The sequence below is a fragment of the Pteronotus mesoamericanus genome, unplaced genomic scaffold (assembly GCF_021234165.1).
Source record: "Pteronotus mesoamericanus isolate MK-2021 breed Mesoamerican mustached bat unplaced genomic scaffold, CSHL_Meso_final contig_163, whole genome shotgun sequence".
NCBI classification, from domain to species: Eukaryota; Metazoa; Chordata; class Mammalia; order Chiroptera; family Mormoopidae; genus Pteronotus; species Pteronotus mesoamericanus.
Genome location: NW_026555064.1, coordinates 19011044 through 19030670, shown reverse-complemented (window position 1 = coordinate 19030670; position 19627 = coordinate 19011044). Strand labels below are relative to the sequence as shown.

The 19627-nt window shown below is 47.3% G+C and overlaps 1 protein-coding gene across 7 annotated transcripts in view; it reads left to right on the top strand.

The window, feature by feature from the left end:
* Positions 1-12609: 12609 nt before the first annotated feature.
* BLTP1 (bridge-like lipid transfer protein family member 1) overlaps positions 12610-19627 on the top strand; it is a 126944-nt gene continuing 119926 nt past the window's right edge. For all 7 annotated transcript variants that reach the window (XM_054563454.1, XM_054563462.1, XM_054563496.1 and 4 more), the window contains exons 1-2: positions 12610-12764; positions 14443-14530. The gene's annotated coding sequence lies outside the window, so the exon portion shown is untranslated. The remainder of the gene's footprint in view (positions 12765-14442; positions 14531-19627) is intronic.

Here is a 19627-nt window from a genome sequence, read left to right as displayed (position 1 = left end):
CAAAAAGGGAGCACGTGATAAACTTTTTATGTTTCAAAATCAAGGCCCTGGGAGCAAGAGGATCACGTGAAAGCTCTCCGAGCAGAGCTCCACCGGGGGGCCGAGCTGCAAGCCTCCGCCCAGGAGGACTGGTCGTCTCTAACCCATGGGGACATAGGGCTGGAACCTGAGTACAGGCGCGAACTTTTGACCGAAGTGGGAGAAGCAGAACTGGGACGGCACGCGGGTAAATCCCGGGCGAGCAGCTGGGGCCCTCGGTCGCCCAATCCCAGCGGGCAGCGGGGAGCAAGTGCGCCCCGCCGCGGCGCCCGGGGGCGGCGCGGATTCAGTGGGAACGCGAGCGGCGGCGCGTGACCAAGAGACGTGGGCGGGGGTTGGCGAAGGTTTTCGCTGCTTCCCTGAGAGCTGTCGGCTGCATGGCTGACCTCTGTGAGGTCTCGGCTGGAGAGCCCAGCCGACCAAACGAGGGCGAGGTGCGCGAGGCAGGGCTGTGCACGTGAAGGGCGGGTTCTGTCTGTGTTGAAAATGCTGATATTTTGTCCATCGTGGATGTTCGGCACTGCTTTTGTTTAGCGGTGCCTTACAACGTTCATCGGGGTTACAGAGGTTGGGCAGCCCCTGAAAGGGCCTCGCTCTAGTCCCAGCCCGTTTCATTTCCACGATCGATCCTTTCTTCCCGTCCTTGGTGCCCGGCCGTCTCCTGGACCGGCAGAGGCACGAAAGGGAGGACACCCCCTCAGGGCTGCGAACAGTCGGGAGGAGGAAGAGGGGGCCTCCTGTTTAGTGCTCCCGGGGTCAGGCTTCCGGGGTGGCTTTCTGCGGCGTGTTTGTAAGGGGGGCCGTTTGCTGATTGATACGGAGGAAGATTGACTAGGACGCCCAGGACCCCGCTGCGGCTGGGTAAGTCGAGTTTTAGCATAATGACAGGGATGTGGGCGGAACATAATGAACACTCTTATTAAGTGTTTGTTGAATGAAAGCAGGTTGACTGAGATTTTTATGAGACATCTAAGGTTGTTTCGGAGTATAAACAAGAAAACCAAGAAGTCAAAAACGTTTGTCTTCCGCCTGTCCCGACTACAGCAAGTCGTGGGGTCATGTCGTTAAGTCATCACCTCTCGCATGTATCCGAGTGTCCTGCCGCTTTATTACAGATAAACTTAATAGATGCCTCTTCTTTGAAAGTTGCTTTATTTCTGGGTTCTCCAGAGAAACAGAACTAATTAGGTAGAAAGATAGATAGAAAAGGATTTACTATAAGGAATTAACTCACCTGATTATGGAGACTGAGAGGCTCAAGATCTGCAGTCAGCAAACTGGACACCCAGGAGAGCTGATGTGTAAAATCTCATCTGAGTCCAAGGTCAGGAAGAAGCCAATGTCCCAGCTCCAAGCAAATTGGCAGAGAGAACGGATACTCTCTTACCCAGCTTTTTAGTCTATTCAGGCCTCCAACGGGACTGAACGAGGCCCATCCACGCTGCGGAGGCCATTGCTTTACTCAGCGTACAAATCATACTTTTATCTGGTCCGGAAACACCCTTGCAGACACACCCGGAAATCACGTGTGACCACATATCTGGGCGCCCCACAGCTCATTCAAGTTGACACATCATGGTCGTCATTTGAAAATCTAGGAACATGTGGTTCTGTGAATCATATATTTAAGTAAGTGGCACTTCCTTCCATTTTTCCTGCAAAGATAACTTCCTTTTGGGTGGTTCAACACAAACGGAAGTAAAACCTAGATTTGTGTAACTCCTAAGTTTTCAAAATTACAAGGTCACCTCAGTGAGACCATTGACCAAGGCGAGGCTGTAGAAAAGAGAGCGTTCCCCCATTTCACACCGAGTGACCCTACGGGGCGTAAAAGACATGAAGGATCCTGTGACAGGCAGCAGGCCCCTGGGTCAGGAGAGTGGTCTTAGTTCTGACGACCTGCAGGCGTCCTTCCAGGTGTGAGCAAGGGGCACAGCCAAGAGACTTCCGTTTTTAGATACTGGTTATGTCACTTGAGAATAAATTCAATTATTTTTCTAACCCGGCATTAGACTTTAGAGGTATTGCTCTGAACTCAACTGTGCCGTTGTTCAATAGTTACGTGTTCAACAGCTCCCAGGTACAGAATGTGTTGGGAATGCTTCATTGGAAAAAGATTTAATCTTTGTGTAGAAAGTTGTTTTCAAGTTTTTTAAGTAGGCAGTATAAGATTTTTTTTTACTAGGAAACATCATGTTTTGGTTATAAAGATAATAGAACCATGGCAAAATTTCTTTGTATCTGTATTAAAAGTGTTGTTTTTCACAAAGGAGTTATTTTTTCATTTTTTGCATGTGTCACCTTTTCTTCAATGGCACAAATGGATAAAAAAAATTGTTTTAAAACTAAACACTGCAGTCAGGTGTGATTAGATGTAATTATTTCAACATCTTAAAGTGGCCCAGTAAAGCTCGCTAATTATTTCAACCTCTTACAGTGGCCCGATAAAGGTCGCATTACAAGTAAAGGTGTGTGTCACTGCTGGTTGCTGTCCAGTTACTTGTGCTTGCTGTGTTGTTTTTGTCTTTGATCTGAGGTTTCTGCGCAGGAATATTTTTGAGGCCACCTGTCCATTTTGTGAGGATGCATTGAAGCTAGACGATACCGTGCATAAAGCCACGGCTTTGGGCATGCGGAAACGGAATTTGCGCCACCAGCCCCATCTTCCTCCACCTCCTCCGGATCCCTCCTGCCCCAGGCCGGACCTGGGACCGGCCGCCGGACAGGCAGGTGATCGCTATGTTACCTGGGCCCACGTGTTGTCTCCCTCCACCCCCCCGGGAACCCAGCTTCCTCACCTCAGCCCAGTCAGAGCGGCAACCCCTCCTACCACCCGAAATATGCTGCTCGGGCTCCAGCCTCTTCCAGTGCCCTTGACCTTGGATTGACAGCTTACTGAGTCATGCATTTTGCTTTAATGCTTTTATTCTGCTCTATGTCCACATCCGGCTGTCTTAGACTCCATGTTCCAGGAAGGAAGACAATGAGTCTGTAACTGTCACATTAGAGAGTCATGCAAAGCACTAGTTATGCACTTCCTAGAGTTTCTAAAAATAATGATGGCGAGGAACGCTGAAAACTGACGCGTAAGGTCATAAAAAAAATCACTTCCACAAATGCAGATTCTTCATCTGGGATACACTTGGGTGAAAAAAATTGGTTTTTTTTTACTGTCTCTGAAATGTATGAATTTCTTCTATGACTAATATAGGCGACAGGCCCTAGAAGCATCAGCTGTCTATGTGACCCCCACTTGGAGGGCAAGGTGGCTGGCTTTACGGGCCAGCGTGGCTGGGCTGCGGTGCCCAGCCATTTAACCTAATGCAGGTCTAGGTGTCGTTGCGAAGGTCTTTGGGGTAGATGTGATCAGCATCTAAAGTCAGTTGACGGCAAGTAAAGGAGTTTCCCCTGGACAAAGTGGCTGGGCCTCGTCCCATCTGCTTGCTGCAAGGTCTGCAGAGCAAAGGCAGGTTTCCCCGAGCATAAGAAATTCTGCCTCAAAACTGCACCGTTAACTCCCGCTTCAGTTTTCAGCCTGCCCCATGGATGTCAGACTTGTCAGTTCCGTAATTGCATGAACTTGTTTCTTAAAACATATGTGATGGACAGAGAGAGAGAGAGAGGAAGAGAGAGAAGGATATCTTCATATGTAAAAACACACACACATGCTCTCTTTCAGCTGCTGCTTCCGAAGAACCCGAGCTGTCACCCTTGCTGCCAGGATGTCTGTCGCATCCATCCTGTTTCCCAGAGAACGCCGACTGAGCGCAGTGGAGTGCGGGGGCGGGGACAGGTGGGTGGAGGAGACCTGGGATCAGAGCGGAGGGGTAGGGAATGGCCGGGGCCCTTAGGACCTGTAGAATCTGCAGATCAAGAAGAGATGACAAACAGAAGGTTAAGTGAGAGAAGAAAGCTAACAGATCGAAACATTAAATTAGGTTTCTTGCCTACCAGATTGGCAAAAACTCCCAAGATTGGCCACCCGCTTTATCGGCGTGACAGTGTGGAAGCCAAACTCTCAAATACCTGTGCTGGGAGGCTAAAAGGCACTGCCCCCATAGGAGGGAATTTGGTGATGCCTAACAGAAACCCACGGGCATCTATCACTGGATCGAGCATTCCCAGTTCAAGGCATTTGCCCTGAAGAAGTACCTTCACAAATGCGAAAATACACAAACAGTTATTCTCCGCACCAGTTTTTGAAAAAGTATTAGAAGTAACCTAAATACCTCTGCATAGAAGACTGGTCCATAAAGTCTAGTACATGCACACGGCAGAGGTTCATGTAACTACATAAAAAAGGAAAGATTTCTGTGAACAGATACGAAATGATTTCTAGGAGTTGTATTACGTGAAAATCAAGGGGAATGAATATAGATAGAATGCCAATTTTTAAAAAGGAAGGGGAAAGTAAGAGTGTGTGTATTTGCTTATTTTTGCAAAAGAAAAAAGATTGCAGGCCAAAAAAAAAAAAAAAGAACTAAGGAAATGGTTTCTGTGAGATAATAGAAAATACATGCGTTGGTCCCTGCCCCCTGTCCCTGACAGAGGCCCCTTGAACCTTGTCACTTCCTAAGCGATAAGAATCCTGGGAGCATTTCTTGTTCTAACAGTGGTCCTTGCCCGTAGTTCCTGACACGGGCTCCTGAAACTCTTGCCTTGTACTTTGTTGGGGGACAGGAGTATCTTCTATTATAATGACACCGGTGGCTCCTAGTCCAGGACTGGTCAGGAAATGGAGTTAGTGATGGCTCATGCCTTGCGATGAAGCCTCCATGACGTCTCCGAGGGGGGCTTTGGAGAGCTCCCAGGTGGGGAGGAGGAAGGGGCCTGGGAGATCCCTGCGGGCCTCCTACTGGGGACAGAATGACAGGTCTTTCCCATGCTGTTTGCAGGGTTGTGACACCACGCGCCCCTCCTCTCTTTCACCTTGTGCTTTAGCGTTTCCATTTCCTCACCTTTTACCTGCCCACCGCCCCCGTCCCCTCACATCCTCTGAGCCACGAGCCGGAGCTCCGTGAGACAGGCGTCTCGGAGCCGGAGCCGTGCGCCGTGACTGCAGGGGGAACCAGCCGCTCTGCGAGCGCTCACTTCCGAAGGGAACCGTAGCTCGCGAGGCTAGTGAAGGTGTCAAAAACAAAACAGGATGATCAAACATAGTTTTTTCTTCAACAAGAATAAGACACAACAGGCAGGAGTGGGCTTTGAAAATAGGGTCCCCTCCAGTGGCTTTCGGGATTAAAAACACAATTCGCCACTTTGGTCTCACGCTCATGAATATTAATTACTGTTTTAGCAAAACGTGTGATTGCTGTCTAGAGAACGCCTGATTTAAAAAATACGTTTTCATTCCACTTAGAAAAAACACTCCATTGAGTTTCTCCTATGGGATGCTGGGGTTCCAAGGAGCCCTGGAGGTCACTTGGTGCCATCGTCATCTGATGAGACCCGTGCACAGTGTCCTCAGTGAGGTCAGTGGCCACATTTAAAATCCCCGCAGAGCAAAGGCGGTGCTGGAGCCACTTGTGTCTCTGAAGTGTTGAGCAAGAGACTTGTGACTCTCTTTTATAAACTGAAACCAAGTCTGAAAAGAATCACACAGGATAGGATCCATGGAAAGCCAAATTTCTTTTTTATGACAAAATAGTTCTCATCCTCAGTTACTGTAATAGGCCTGTTAGATCTCACAGAACAGCCTGAGAGCATTTTTATCACTTTTTATTACTGTAAGAGCAATGCAACTGACGTGTAAGAATGAAATATTCCTGTGTCTACATGTGCCTGTGTAGTGTTTGTTTATTTTTCTTTATCTTTCAGGCTCCTGGGGGCAAAGAGTTGAGCTGACCTGACTGCCCAGTTATCAATATCTTAGGCCCCCATTCTAATTAAAGGTAAATACAGGATAAATGTTCTTAACTGTATATTGATCCTTATACAATACGTGGCCCTGGATGCAGCGCTTTGCATTGTCCTGTCAGTCTCATTCTTTTCTAGCTCTTTTTATTTTCGGTACCTACCAAGGTGCTAGATCTAACGGTAGCTTCCCCCGGGCGCAGGTGAGCCCGTGGTCTGCAGCGACTGCACGCTGCGTATCCATCCCTCCAGCCTCCTGCCCGCCGCCACCAATAGCAAGGCCACCGCGAATATCTGCACACGGAGCGCGTCCAGGCCTTGCAAGAGGAGTTCCCTGGGACACACCAGGACGGGCCGCCCGGCTGGAGGGCGCGCGCCCACCTGAGGACTGCGTGTGATCGCAGCGTTTGCTGTTTCCTGTTTCCAGATCGGAGCTGCCACCGGCAGTGCACGGATGGATACTCGCCAAGCTCTGGGCGCCTTCATCGCCACCGTTTAACTACCATGGTGGGTTCGCGGAGCGCCCCAGGGCGGTGTTCCATTTCTCGGGCTACTGGTGAATTTGGGAACCTTCGGTAAGCTGGTTGGACGGTGGGCTCTCTCCCTGTGAATTCACGTCCTATGCCTGTTTTTCAACTTTACCCCTTTCCATTGGTGTTTACATTCCTTTGTTTCGTTTTACATACCGATGATTCCTTCATTTTAAACACTGACTGCAAATATCTTTTCTTAGTCATCTGTTTCCTAATGTCACCTGTGGTGTCTTACCCTGAACAGAAGTTGTTAATTTTTCCTTTAATTTGATATAGTCAGCATCCATTTTTCATCTCATTGTTTGCCTTTAGGGTCTTGTTTAGGAATAAGCCAGTCCCCAACTATATATCACAAATATATTCTATATTTCCTTCTACTAGCTCTACAGTGGAAGACTGTATTGTTTACATATTGTCTACTAATGTCTATAAATAAAGCAGGGTTACAGTTGTATATTTCTTGATAGAATGAATCAGTTTTCTCAACACCTCTGATAGAAGGCACTTTCGTGTCTCCATTGTTGTGGGGTGTGGATTTCACATGTCAGTTTACACACACGTCCACAAACACACAGTTTCACTGGCTTGTTTGTTCACTGGCTTCAGTATCATGTTGTTTTTTACTAATAATGTTTTGATTTAATCTTAATGTATAGTGAGACATGCTTCCTCTCCTTTCCTCTTGTTTATTAAAATTGATTTAGGTATTTGCGGCCTTTCTGTCAATATATAATTTATACTCAAGGTTTTTTTTTTGAATTCCTTATACTATCAGCTGCATTTATTGGGGGGATTGCATTAAATTTCTATATAAAATACTCATACTATGCTAAATGGAAACATTGTGAGCATAGTTATCTCTTCACTTACTCAGATCTTGTATATCCTTTAAAATTTTGATCATGAAGGTTTATACATTCTTTGGTTAATTCCTAGTTTGTGCTGGTTTTGTTATTTGTGTTCTCTCTCCCAGTAGGAATTAATGAAGGTATCTGATAGCCCTTATACACTATAAAAAGCCGATACCACACTTTGGAAAGGACCCTGATTTCTGCCGTGGGTTCCTGCTGATAAAATGCAGGCTCGCCAAGAGCACAGGGCGCGCCTGACTCCTGGGAAGCCGCACTCGGGGTGGCTCTGCGCCTCGCTCTGCTCAGCGTCACGACTCTGGCTCTCTTTCCCCAGGATTCAAACATGTCCTTTTAAAGAAACTAAAATGATGTGAATTCTTCCATGACCTTCCTATTTACATACCTTGAAAGTTTTTGTTTCTTTCACATCTTCTCAAGTTTGACTCATTTCTTAGCTCCGAAGAGAGGACTTTCAAGGTATTTTTGGACCCAAAAGTGCACAACCTGATTTCAATATTTGCTAACATTTGTGTCGGCTGCTAGGGAGACAATTAGTTTATATAAACGTAGATGAATTATAATTTGCTGTTTTTTGGAAGAATTATCATCACAGTTTAGGACAAAAGTGGCTTGTGAGAGCTGGCTGGATGGGTGATAATTCAGTTATGTGTTATTGCAGTGGGAGTTTATGGAGGAGAAGATAGGATTAGCGTTCAATAAAAGTATACATTAGAGGATTACATCCTTGATGCATGGTAACAAGGAAACATTTTTTTCTTAATGAAAGTGCTGACACTCTGATTTGTGACTTTGACATTGCTTAGTAGTTCCACAAACATTGCTCTTGAGAATTGTATCAATTGCTGAGAAGTTTTAGTAACTTCAGAATGGTAATTCAATGGCAGGATGTCTAACTTTTCTAGTTGGGAAAACAAAAAAAATTAATTTCCAAAAAATAAAATTGGGTATATGTGTGCCAACTGAAATACATTTTTTCCTGTGTCATTTAAGTGAAGACGGCTGGGCACTTTTGCTGTCACTCACGATGTTGATTCGGCTAAGGAGAAATGATAGAAACCTTCAAAGTTAGGGTTTATCATTTTAGTTGACATAGTCATCAAAAATAGAACCAACGCTATAGGTTTCCTGCCTAGGCGAGCACTCTCGAAAGCTGTTTCTAGAATGTCTGTCTTCCCGGTAACCTGCACTTTCCTGCCCATAAATCATACTGATATTTTCCCTTGTATTTTTCTTGTTGAGTCCTAATAGTTGTTTACATATTCTTGATGCACATTTCTTATCAAATACATGATTACAAAAGTTTTCCCATTCTGTGGGCTGTCTTTTCCCTTCCGGATCCATCATTTGTAGCGGACACGGCCTAGTTCGCCACCTGGAGTCAGGCCCCGAAGAGGATGCACGGGCAACCTCAGCACTGCAAAGCGACTCAGACCTTGAAAGAACAGCCTGAAGCCAGGGCACAGTGGGCCTCGTGGAGATCGAAGGGCAGTACAAAACCAATTGGATTATGTCTCTTTTTAAAGTCCTTCAATGGCTTCCCGTGGAATTTAACACAAATTCCAAACTCCTTATCACAGACTGTACCCTTGACAGTCAGGCCGGGCGTGGAACAGCGGCGGCACCACCTGGGGCGTTTCAAAATGCAGAACCTCAGACCCCACCCCAGACCTTGAATCAGAGACCGTATTTTAAAAAGATCTCCAGGCCATTTGTCCATGTATTAAAGCACGCGGGGCACTGGGACTCATGGTCATAGGTGAATGATTTAAACTATGTGCTGGTAATCAAGGTATTTATTTTAGCTTAGAAAAAGCCACTGTATGTTACATTTGAGGCCTAAAATCCAAGAGTGAAATCCTGCCAATATGTACAATGCCTCAGAAACACCCAAGTGCTTTACGCCCTGATTTGCTGAGTCCCTGCCAAATGGATAGTCTAAGGAAAAAAAAAAAAAAATACCACCCTTCAGCCCTTTCTGGAACACACACAAGATCAAGTGATAACACAGTACAAAATAAAGGTAACAAGAGTTTTAAAATGGTATGTGGGGTGTCTATTTTAAAGAATTATAGACAAGAGAAAATGAGACTAGTTTTAGGAAAAGATTGTATTTGTCAGGTGTTGTGGGCTCAGTTGTCTTCCCTCAAAATTACATGTTGAAGCCTTAACTCCCTCACCTCAGAATGGGCCTGTACTTGGAGACTGGGCCTTTAGAGAGGAAATGAAGGTACAACAAAGCTGTTAGTGTGGTCCTGGATCCAGTCTGACTGGTGTTCTCATAAGAAGAGGCGGTTAGGACACAGGGAGAGACCCCAAGGGCATGCCTGCACACAGAAAGGGCCCTGTGAGGACACAGTTAGAAGGCGGCCTCTGCAGACCAAGAACAGACGTCTCACATGAAACGGAAGCTGTGGACTTCCAGTCTCCAGAACGGTTAGGGAATATCTGTTGGTGAAGTTGTCCACTCTGTTCCACTCTGGTATTTTGTCGTAGTCGCCTTAGCAAACCAACACAAGTGTCAGCTCATCTTGTGTTTGGAGGGAGAAAGTGTAAATTGATGGGAGAGCCAAAGAAAAAGATAGTTATAGTTCATTAATATACTTTATTGTACTTCTGAATAGGTAACAGGAACACATCACAAAACTCAACTGTTATAAAAAGGGCATACAGTGGAAGAGAACTTTCTCCAAACGTATCCTGGGCCAGGACGCCCGGTTTGTTCCACATCCTAATAATGATGCCAGTCCTCCAGCGTTTTTCCAGTTAAAACTTGCTTAAAGGGTATATGTGTGCATGTTTTTTTACAATATGTGCTATTGACTAGAAACTAACTTTTGTCCAAATGAGTCTTTGACCAGTATGTTTTTCAAGTCAATTTGTTGGTTTTGGCCTACTTACTATTTTTCACACTTACATGTGTATTTCTGCTCCATTGTAGTTCATCTCATATCAGGGCATGGATAGCTATCACGTTTTTTCACTGCCCTACAATGTTCCATAATTTTTAAACTAGTCCTTTAGAATTGAACATTTTTAGGTTAACAATCTTTGGCTTTTATACACAAGGTAGCAATGGGTAATTTGTACATTGGTTGTTGAGAAGGTACCTGGATGATTCATTTTAGAAGTGAAAATGCTGGGTCAAAAGAATGTGCACTTAACATTTTAAAAAGGAATTGTTCTCCACTGAGGCTAATTAGTTCACATGCCCATCAGCAAGATACTAGGGTGTCTGCTTCCCCCAAGCCTTTCTAGAACTGGGGATAAATAGTCCTGAGTCTTGTCTGCATTGGTGGTAGCCTGAGCTTACATTTAATAAAATGACGTAAAGCTTTGTACACACATTATACAGTTGTCAGATTCCTGGTACTATTTTGTCATGAGTAATGTGCACTTTTTTCCACAATTTTTTGAGGGAAAAAATAAGGATGCATGTCATACGTGGGTAGTACCTGAAATACCTTGTATCTGTTCTTGTGTTTTGTAATTATTTGTTACATAAAATTTCTTGTACAATAATATGTTCAAAAATAAATGCTAAAATTCCTTTATAATACAAAAACCAAAGTATCTAAATAAATAAAACATTGAATTAAAAAATTAAAATGGAAGTTTTTTTTTCCCTGAAAGTTTGGGCCAAAAACATGGGTGCACATTATCTTGGCAAAATACGGAAAGTATGTAAGATGTAAGCATTGGGAGAAATAGGGTGAAGGGTACATAAGGCCAATCTGTACTTTTTTTTGGTAGTTTCCTGTGAATCTATAATTATTGCAAAGTAAAAAAAACCCCCATAAAAAACCATTAGAGAGCTTCTATCATTAGCGCAATTCTTTTTGAGGCCTCTGGATGGAGACAGTGGCTTCTGTGGCCTTATTTTCTGAGCAGCTGGTGAAAAACGGAAGTAGGTGGGGACAAGAGGAAGGAGTGAGCCTTGCCAGGATAATTACTGAGGCCAATAGTCTATCAGAGAGCTTAATGATCTTCACAGTATCAAACACCTTTAGAACAGAAAGAATTTTAAAATGAACAATTCACTTTGATAATGTCTTGGTGCCTATGTGCAGTAGCAAGGTGGTTCTGCTCATGGGAACAGAAAGGAAGTAGAGTTAGAAACTCTCCCAACAGTCCACTCAGTGGTTAGGTGTGACCCACAGTAAATTTCAGCCTCTCTCCTCTCCTAATTAACCCTTTCCCCTAGCTCCAGGCAATTTAGTTTAATAGGTTTTGATTGGAGGAAACAGAACCACATCTACGTAATTTCCAGTGCAGAGAACTTGTCCTGGGAGAACCTCCCTCTTGGGCAGAATTTGCAGTTTCACTGTAGTGTAAACCTGAACCCTTGCAGGGGTCCTGGAGCCTTACTAGGGAGCCAAGGTTAAGAATGACGAGGATTCTCCCAAGCTTTGAAAAGGCTGTTGAAATTAATTTCTTCGTAGAAGTGCAGAAATAAACTCTAAATAGAGTTCATTCAGATAAGGAGGGTAGGAGCATCCTGGTGGCAAGTGGAAGTCACTAGGACAGATGGGCGCTTCTCATTTTCCATGCAGCGCTTTCGTAAACCACTTCTGCCTGGGCCTCCATTTCCGTATGTGCAATAAAGGCTAATATGGTGCCTTACGTGTTTAATCTTTTCTGGCTTTATTTTACATTTGGTTTTATGTCTGTTCCTCCGGGGTTCGCGTGGAACTCTCCTGTAGAACTGTGAGATGGGAGACTTCAGCTCAGGAAGGAAGGCAGAGTAGATTGCGACCCAGAACTCAGCAAGTAGGAGACAGGAATATTTAAGGGCGTGAGCTTCGGAGCCACACTGCTTGCGTCCCAACCCTAGCTCTCCAAGTGGTAACTTACTTCTCACTTGTGAAACACATAAATGGAGATGAGTGTTTCCTTCACAGGGTTTTGGGAGGAGCAAATGCTTAGAACAGTGCCTGACCCATACTTACCGCTGTTCCTAATTGCAGGTCTCCTTGTCTTACGTGCATATTTCTCATCTGCCCGTAGCACTCAGAAGGCTTAGGCAGAGTTAAGCTTGTCCCCTGCTTTTCCTATTACAAATTGTGCCTAGGCTCCGCCCCTAGCCCGGCGAGGGGTGGGGCATGGGCGGGGCCCCGCCGATTTTTGAGCTAGGCTGGGCGGGCGAGCCTCGAGGCGCCGCCGGCGCCGTGACGTAGGACGTTACCAGTTCACGCAGCCGCAGTGCAGCCCTGCCCAGCTCGACTCTCCTCCCCGCCCCCTGCCTCCTCCGCCTACCCCTGTCAAGTGGCCTGGGCCGGGGCCAGACCTCGGCGGCGGGGCTGGATCTCGGGCGGCGGGGCTGGATCTCCGGCGGCGGGCCCGGCTGGCAGGGCTTGAGGGTGTGGGCGCGGGCCGCGTACCGTCGGCGCTGCTGCTGCTGCTGCCCAGGGCCCTGGGCGTCCCCCGATGAGAGGCTGGGTGGTTCCTGGCCGCCCCAGCGCTCGCCCAGGTGAGGGGGCTGGACCGGGTTCGGCTGGGTTCGGAGGGTGGGGCGGGACCTTGTCCATCTTCTCTGGACTTAAGCTGGGTCGGAGTCGGGAGGTTTGGCTTCGTCGCAGCTGCGTGCTGCGGAGTCGGCTCCTCTCCTAGTCCTTTGCTCTGCTCACCTGCAGCATTGGGACCTGCAGAGCTGGTGTCGAAGGTCAGCTGGAAGGCCTGACGGGCTCTGACAGTCGGCTGGCGGGGGCTCGGACGCCGGCGCGGGCTCGGACGCCGGCGCGGCCCCTGCGGACGGCGCTGAGGCGGGTGGGCGGCGCCCGCTGCCGGGTGGGTGGCCTCGACTGAAAGGACCGTGCACCTGCGAGCGCCGTCTTCAGCCGCGCGGGCGCCAGGTTGCGGGAGACTGCGTAGCGCGTAACCCGGGACGGTGTGTCTTCAGAACTCTCTTTCCTCCCCTGGCGACGAGTGTCTTGTGTTTTAAATTGGTGCTGGCCGGGTTTAGGAGTATTTCTTGTTTGGAGACTTTAAAGAAGGAAATGTAGTGTTGAACCAACATTAAAGACTTACCTGCAGGTGTAATCAAATCATCTAATCTGAAACGGTGGAGCTGCTGGTAAAGCCAGAATATCTGTATAATTGGTTGAAATGCTGAACTGTTGGAATTGGCTGAGTCTGCTCTATGGTAAAGGACGCATTTCAGCGGAAACATTATTTTGGTCAAAGGGAGATGAAAGGAAGTTGAATTTTCCTCTTTAGAGTCGCCTTCCACCCTCCACCTCCCTGCACACCCACCGCATTGGCCTCAGTTTCAGCAGCAGAAAGTTAGAGACGCTTGTTAAAGGGAAGGCGAGCTTGTAAATTTCCTCTGTAAGGAAATCATGGTGTCTGAACTGTCCAAGCGTGTAAGTTTCAACTGGTTTCATGTTGCTGCTTCCCTTCTGTGCATGTCAACGAAGCTGATTTATTCTAAGTTAACTAGGCACGTGAAGTATAAAAACAGATGAATTTACCAGAATATTTATCTTACAGAACTGCTGAGTGGTACATTAGGTGCACAGCTTACCTCATTTAATTGTCGTAACAAGCCTGTCATGGAGGTCTGTTGTTCTCCTCCTATTGTATAGGAGAGAACTAAAGCTCGCAGCCCTGAAAAACAGCTCATCTGAAGTCAGAGCTATGATTTAAACCAGGTGACCTGGCTCCAAGTTGCAGCAACCCCTGAATCAGTATGTTTTGCCATCTCCTAAGCATCTTAAAAATTTGCAGAGTGATTTTCATTTGACAAAAAGTGTGCCAGGTGCCAGGAATAGGAAGGAACTGAGGAGCTGTTCATGGGCAGAGACTCAGCAGTTTGAGAGAACTTTTTTAAGGCCACACTTTGGGAAGGTTTTACAGGTAGATTATCACCTCTAGAACCCTCTGGCTACCAAGGCACACATGCTCTTTCCACAAGTACCGTAGTTTTGAAAATGTTTGGAAGGCCATGGTTTGGAAATTGGGGTCTCATTCTAGATTTAGGAGTATTTCTTGTTTGGAAACTTTAAAGAAGGAAATGGAGTATTGAACCAACATTAAAGACTTACCTGCAGGTGTAATCAAATCATCTAATCTGAAACAGGTGAAGCTGCTGGTAAAGCCAGAATATCTGTATAATGGGTTGAAATGCTGTTTTTTGTTTTGTGTTTTAGGCTTGCTAAGATGAAACACTGCAGATGGGCCTTTTGAAGATAAGGAGAAGGAAAAACAACATTGAAGACTCTGGGGGAGAAAAACTGGGTAAGTATTTTGGCTAAGTTAGAAAGAAAATCTAATTTCCAGTTAAAGCTCGGGTAGAAGAACTCTGACTTTCTGTTTCAGTTGTGTTTTCATCTGCCTTAAATGGTCAGGGACTGGGGGTGGGGTGGGGCGGGGCGGTGCATAACTTGACCTGTCAATCATTTTCCTTGACTTCGCAACTACTGATACCTTACCGACAGTTGAGTCATGTGCTGAGCTTGTGTGTTCGGAAGAATAAGGCCATGGAGAGCTTTGGCTGGACTGTCCAGCGTCACTGTGCTTTTCTCTCTTTTGCATGCACGTTAGTCTTCCCGTGTTACAAAGGGTTTTAAAAAGAAATGATGAAAATTACTTGACTTTTGGTTTGTTCTTCATTGAATACTGTGTGTGGTTGAACTCAAGGGTATTTTTTACTGTGAGTCCTATGGAGAATAGCAGAAGATATGGTTAAGCATGATTAAGGGACGTTTAATTCACTTGATAAATATTTAATGAGTACCACATGTCAGGCATTATTTCAGGCCTCTAGTAATAGAGCAGGTCCACCGTACCCCCAAAGACCACTCGAGCAAGGCTTTTTCTAGAAGGTAATGTTTTTGTAAACCCATACATTTCCTTAGTTTTATATGCAAGGATGTTTTTGGTTTATGTAAAAGTTCGGGAAAGCAGCGCTATGCAACCATATGATAGATGTTTGCACTAGAATCTTTCACATTAATTTCATTATTCAAGGAAGGTACTCTGGTAGTGCTACTTCAAGGCACAGTGGGAAATGAGGCTTCTTCCCGACTTTGTTTAAGCATATTATTTTTCACGTTAAAGACAGAAGATTTCAAAATTTCATGGGAAGAAAGGTAACTGCTAAATTTGTGAACATTTTGGGGAATTGACATGTGCTAGACAGAAGTGACACAGTTGGATAGGCAGTCTGGCTGGTGACCTGGAGAGAGCGGAGCATGGTGGTCGAGTTGAGGCCATCGTAGGCATCCTAGTGGCAAGAGAGAAACACAAGTGAACCGGTGTGGATGGGAACTAGGAGACGGACTAGACAGCTGCAGAGGTGACAGAATAGGTAAGTGTTAGTGGGCTTGAGGGACAGTGGGCTCCGGGTGCCTCCTCGTCACCATCTTATTCAAGCTCATGGTGTTTAAGAAACACTTGCAGTATAAGGGAGATGGGTCGCCTGATGTCTGTCCGGGGCCACGGAGCGGACTCGGGGGCCATTTCTCGGAGAGCACAGGGAGAGCAGGAGGTTGGAGCGTGGCTGGAGGAGAGAAGTTCCGCAGGAGCTATGGTGTTTGAGGCCTATGGCTTCCACCAGGAAGTGTCGCTAGGCGGTTGCCTGTGTGTATCTGAGATGCAGACCACGGAGCCTCTGATCACAGCGGGTGGTTCCAAGCAGTGCGGGTGGCTGAGATCTCTAAGGGAGAACACGTGGAGCGGCAGAAGGGAGGCGAGGTTGAAGGGTGTGGGGGGGGGCGGGCGGAGAGCAGAGGCAGTAGGTGGGGCGGCCGGAGAAAACATAGGGGAGGCACCGAAGTCAGGGGAAGGAGTGGGTGCGGAGAGAAGGACCGCGTGTTAGACACCCTTGAGACATCAGATAGAATGGGGCTGCAGCCGCGTCTGTTGGACATGCCGGTTAAGAAGCTGTGACCTGAGCGAGAGGAATTGTATGGGGGAGCCAGTGCACCCTGGGTGAGAGGTGAGGAAATTGGAACACCTGATGTCATTTACTCCTTCAGAAAGTTTAGTCGTAAACGGGCTAGAGAGAGGGTAGCTAGAGATGTGTACTTGAGAGAGGGCCGTTGTTTTTTAAAGGTATGAGTGATATGAATACATCTGTAGTCTTTATTGGCTGAGGATAAAAAGCCATCTGAAAGAAAACGGTAAGATACCAGAACGAGGAAGGATAGTCGGTGGAGCACAGTCGCGGGCCAGGCTGCGCGGGACGCGGGTCAAGGGCGCCTTAGGTAGGCGTCTGCCGAGGCCGCAGGTAGGGAGCTGCGATGGGCGTGGGCACAGACGACTGGTAAGAGCGAGAGGAGAGGCTGCTTCGCAAAGGCCACGCAGGAGCACCCACTCATGGGAGAAGGAGAAGGTGGCCCCCTGATGAGGTCGGTAGCCTTTTTGGTGTGGGCCTGCTGACTCCAGATCTTTTGGTAAAGAGGAAGAGGAGAGAAGAGTGAGGCTGGTTTGGCTTAAGAGGACAAGTCTGAACCATGTGGATAGAGATACTTGGCAGATATCTTGCAAAAGTACCTTTCTTTCTTTCTCTCTCTCTTTTTTTTTAAAGTATTGGTTAATCCCTTTATTCTTTTTAATTGTTCAAATACTTTTGTCTCCATTTTCCCGCCACCACTTTCCCCTGCCCCACCCACCTCCACCTCCCACCCTCAACCCTTCCCCACTTTGGCTTTGTCCATGGGCAAAATTACCTTTTTTATTCTTTGGATTAGTTACCTGTTGCTGAGTAACAACTCATCCCAGACTTAGTGGCTTAAAACGTTTATTATTTCAGAGTTTCTATGGACTCAGAACTTGGGTGAGACTAAGCTGATTGCTTCTGGTCTAGGGTCTCTTAAGAGGTTGCCGCCATGGTCTTGGCTGGGACGGACTTCAGTCATCTGGGCATCAGCTGGGGCTGGACAGTTTGCTGCCAGGATGGCTCATGCCCACGGCTGTGGGCTGGAGGCCTCGAAGCTGCACCGCGCGCACCTCCCTAGGTCTCCCTACCCGTCCTGACGAGGCAGCTGCTTCCCTGGGGGCGGCGGCAGGGAGGAGCCATGCGGTCCTCTGCGACCTGGGTGCCCCGTCGCTTGGGCCTGCTCTTTTAGGGCATTGGAGCCTCAGGCCCAGCCCGCTTTGGGGAGGGGAATGGACTAAGCTCCGCCTCCTGAAGGGAGGAAGAGCAAAGAATTTTTGGACGTATTTTAAAATGACCACACACACCTTCTATCAATTGTCAGTATCTAGGGGGCAAAGCCCTGTAGAGTGATGTAGAGAGGGAGGTACAGGGAAGTGGGGAGGTGGTTTTGCTTTCCCAAAGCAGCCAGATTTGCTTATCAGGCTCCAGAGCTGGATGTGTTACTGCTTGTGGCTGTTTGGGGGGGGGGGGGGGGGAAAGATAGCTCTCTTTGATTTAATGGAGGATCCTTTTAGGAGGAAAAATGCTATAGTGGGCAAAATGTGAATTTCTGCTTATACCAAGATATGAATTCCGATAACATTCATTTTCCCTCCTGAAGTGGAATCTAGAGCTGGGAGGAGGGAGCTCATTTTTCATAGAAAAGAAACTGTAAACCGGAGCTTGTTGCTGCTTCCTGGGAACTTACGTGACGACAGGCGGTGGGACACAGACCCCAGAGCCGGGCGGCCCGGGTTGCCATCCCAGGCCAGCCCTGGGCTGTGTTTGTGCTTAGCTTCTGCCCCGGCTTCCTCATCTGCAGAAGCGGGGGCAGTGTACATGGGTGGTTATCAGTGGCGGTTGGACGGACAGATGCACGTAAAGTGTTCAGAACGGTGCCTGGCACTTAGCGAGCGGTGAGCGAGTGTCAGCCTTGCTTTGGTAGCTCTGTTCTAGAGGTGAGCTCAGTCCTTGGAGTTAGCATTTCAAAGGGTAAGATGACCTGGACCGGAGTGTTCAGAGTCTAGACTTTCGCCTACAGACCTTGTTGCACGTTGTCACTTTTTATGCATGTGTACAGTATGTTTCCATCTAGCTCCCTATCCATTTAAAGTGAATCTGTTGAACTCCTTGCATAGCAACATGCTAATAAAAAACATTTCCTTTGAATGTGATATGGTGGGCACGTGGGGCCAGTTTCCTTCCCCTTCTCTCCCCACATCCAAATACCCTGTTTCCTGGTTTGCTGGGTGGGTGGTTTGAAGGTGTTTTAGGGAAGGTTTTCTGACCGAAGCAACTTAAGGTAAAAGATAAGAGAGAAGCTTAAGGACCAGTTACAAAAAAGGAAATGGTTTTACTACAAGAAATCTCCTTTAGAATTTTACTTTGCTAATGCATTTTAGTGTTAAGACTTTCTGATATATTTCTAATCAAAAATGGAAGTGATATATTGAATTCTTGATTAAAAGATTTAAACGAAACTTGCGGAGAGTGTTTCCCAGCCAGTTTCCCACGGAAAGCAAAACAAACCCCCCCAGCTCATCCATGTGTGGGGGTGGGGGTGGGGGGGTCTGCGGCTCTGTGTGTCGCGGGAAGGGCAGCAGGGGCTGGCGGCAGCGAGGGGCCCCGGGGGGCTGCTGGCGGTGGCGCCGCTTAGACATCCCAGCCCCTCCTGGGTGAGGGGAGGCTGGCGCCCGTCCTTTTCACCCTGGTAGTGGGTATGCTCTCCGCAGCGTTTTAAGAGGGTTTTTTTTTCCCCCTTCTTTCAATGGGTATTTAGGTGAAACAGCCTAAATTTCTGGCTGTAAAAGTGAGGTTTGCTATAGCAAAACCTTTTGTTGTCGTTGGGTGATACGACCTCTCAGATGTTAAAAATTCTCTCCTCTCCCACATGAAGGACCGCTTGCGTGGCCCAGACCGCGGCGTGGAAGGGCGCGCCCGGCCGGCGGCCGCTGTGCCGTGTCTGAGTCGCCAGCCCCGCAGGGGGCGCCCGGCGGGCCGCCTCCCCGTGGGCTCTGCGTCTAGGAACCACGCTCACTGGGTAGTTCTCCAACTGTGCTATTTGTGTTCACTTTGCAATTGATGTCGAATGATATCTTTTGGTTATAAAATTCTATTGTTTAGTTAACTGTACATTTTTTTTTGTCTTATATATTGCAATGAATGAGACACATTTTGGTCATTGTTTACTGCTATGCATTTTGTTTTTTAGCCTCAACCTTTTCTGTTGAACTGACTTTTTTGAAGAACACTAACCATCGTCACTGTGTGTTTCTTGTCGAGCACTGTGCGGTGGGTTTTCTGTTTGCTCTCTGTCCCTGAGGCCGTTCGCCCCTCCTACCCCGGGAGGCGGCCAGTCACCGGGGCGCAGGCCCGAGGGGGTGGTGGCTGCGCTGTCGCCCAGCGACGAGGGCGGGGCCGCGCGCGCGTTCCAATTCCAGTCTGGCTTCCAAGTCCACGCAGGGTCCAAGTGC